The sequence below is a fragment of the Nerophis lumbriciformis genome, linkage group LG10 (genome assembly GCF_033978685.3).
Source record: "Nerophis lumbriciformis linkage group LG10, RoL_Nlum_v2.1, whole genome shotgun sequence".
NCBI classification, from domain to species: Eukaryota; Metazoa; Chordata; class Actinopteri; order Syngnathiformes; family Syngnathidae; genus Nerophis; species Nerophis lumbriciformis.
The window spans coordinates 1,695,001-1,697,500 of NC_084557.2; the positions used below are offsets into that span (position 1 = coordinate 1,695,001).

The 2,500-nt window shown below is 37.4% G+C and overlaps 1 protein-coding gene across 1 annotated transcript in view; it reads left to right on the forward strand.

Annotated features, from left to right (window-relative positions):
- The window catches only part of sema3ab (sema domain, immunoglobulin domain (Ig), short basic domain, secreted, (semaphorin) 3Ab), a 106,811-nt gene that overhangs the window by 47,415 nt on the left and 56,896 nt on the right, over positions 1–2,500 (forward strand). The gene's annotated exons all lie outside the window — the stretch shown is intronic.

Sequence of the window (2,500 nt, forward strand, 5' to 3'; positions counted from 1 at the left end):
TAGAATTCACCAAGTCAAGTATTTCATTCATATATATATATATATATATATATATATATATATATATATATATATATATATATATATATATATATATATATATATATATATATATATATATCCCCGCGACCCCAAAGGGAATAAGCGGTAGAAAATGGATGGATGGATGGATATATATATATATATATATATATATATATATATATATATATATATATATATATATATATATATATATGTATGTGTGGGGGAAAAAAATCACAAGACTATTTCATCTCTACAGGCCTGTTTCATGAGGGGGGGTTCCCTCAATCATCAGGAGATTTTAATGGGAGCATTCACATACCATGGTTTATATAGGGCACAGAGTGGGTGGGTACAGGCTGGCGTAGGGGCGTGGTGATTGGCTCATGTGTTACCTAGGAGGTGTTTCCGTCTGTGGCGGCATGTTGTTACAATTTCGCTGCGCTTGTTGAGGGATGACAGGTCTGGACGGTAGATAATAAACAGTTTCTCTTTCAAGCATAGGTTGCATCTTTTATTACCACTATTGTAAGGTGTGCTGGATGCAAGAATTTGCCATGTTATTGAATATTCAACATTATTGTCTTTGAGGTCCCAAATGTGTTTGCTGAGTTCTGTGGTATTCCGCAGGTTTTGGTTCCTGAAAGAAGCCTTGTGATTGTTCCATCTGGTTTTGAATTCTCCCTCGGTTAATCCTACATATGTGTCGGATGTGTTAATGTCCTTGCGTGTTACCTTAGATTGGTAGACAACTGATGTTTGTAAGCACCCCCCGTTGAGAGGGCAATCAGGTTTCTTTCGACAGTTACAGCCTTTGTTGGTTTTGGAGTCGCTATGTCCGGGGGCCGACGGCTCATTTGCAATTGTTTTGTTGTGGTTTGAGATGATTTGTCGTATATTGTTCATACAGCTGTAGCTCAATTTAATGTTGTTCTTGTTGAATACTTTTCTTAGGGTGTTGTCTTTGGGAAAGTGTTTGTCAATCAGATTGAGGAATTTGTGTCCAATGTTAGTTGAGACGTTTTTGCTGTATGGGGGGTTGTACCAGATGATGTCGTTTCGTTTTCTGTTCTTTTTTGGCTGGTTTCCTGGCGTGGGTTCATAGGTGAGGGTGAAATTGTATCCGCTTTCATCAAGGGCTTTTTGGTACGGGGGGGTTGCTTGGTCAAATTCAGCTTTGCTAGATGACAGCATCGATAGCCTTTTATTAATTCCGGTAGGTATTCTTTTCGTGGTGGTGGGTGGGTGGTTGCTGTCATGGTGCACGTATTGGAGTGTTGTGTTGGGTTTCGTGAATGGTTGGTAGCTGTTATTTCTCAGGTTGAAAGTGACGTCAAAGAAGTTGACGGTTTGCTTGTTGGCTTCAATCGTGATCCGTAGGCCGTTCTCTTTGAAAATTTGGCATATGCGCTTCTTGGTATTCTCGCTGCTCCTTGGCGAGGCGCGACACACTGCCAGTCCGTCATCACGGTAAATACCAAGGTTCAGATTGAGGCTAGCGAGCTGGGAGAGGAGGAAACTTCCATATATATATATATATATATATATATATATATATATATATATATATATATATATATATATATATATATATATATATATATATATGTATATATATATATATATATATATATATATATATATATATATATATATATATATATATATATATATATATATAAGAAATAATTGACTTTCAGTGAATTCTAGCTATATATATATATATATATAAATAAAAGAAATACTTGAATTGTAGTGTTCATTTATTTACACATATACACACACATAACACTCATCTACTCATTGTTGAGTTAAGGGTTGAATTGTCCATGAATTTCAGGAGATTTTCGGGAGAAAATTTGTCCCGGGAGGTTTTGGGGAGAGGCGCTGAATTTCGGGAGTCTCCCGGAAAATCCGGGAGGGTTGGCAAGTATGGTTTCAAGCATGTTGTACTCAATTTAGCTCATCAAATCTCAGCAACAAGCTGTAATATCTTACTGAGATCGTTTAGGACCAAAACACTTAAAACGAGTAAAACACTCTAACATAAAATCTGCTTAGTGAGAAGAATTATCTTATTAGACAGAAAATAAGCAAATATCACCCTTATTTGAGATATTTCATCTTACTTAGATTTCACTTTTTGCAGTGTATACACACAAACACACACATACCGTATTTTCCGCACTATTAGCCGCACCTAAAAACCACAAATTTACTCAAAAGCTGACAGTGCGGCTTATAACCCGGTGCGCTTTATATATGGATTAATATTAAGATTCATTTTCATAAAGTTTCGGTCTCGCAACTACGGTAAACAGCCGCCATCTTTTTTCCCCGTAGAAGAGGAAGTGCTTCTTCTTCTACGCAAGCAACCGCCAAGGTAAGCACCCGCCCCCATAGAACAGGAAGCGCTTCTTCTTCTACTGTAAGCAACCACCTGCCCGCGTAGAAGAAGAAGAAGAAGCGCGCTGAT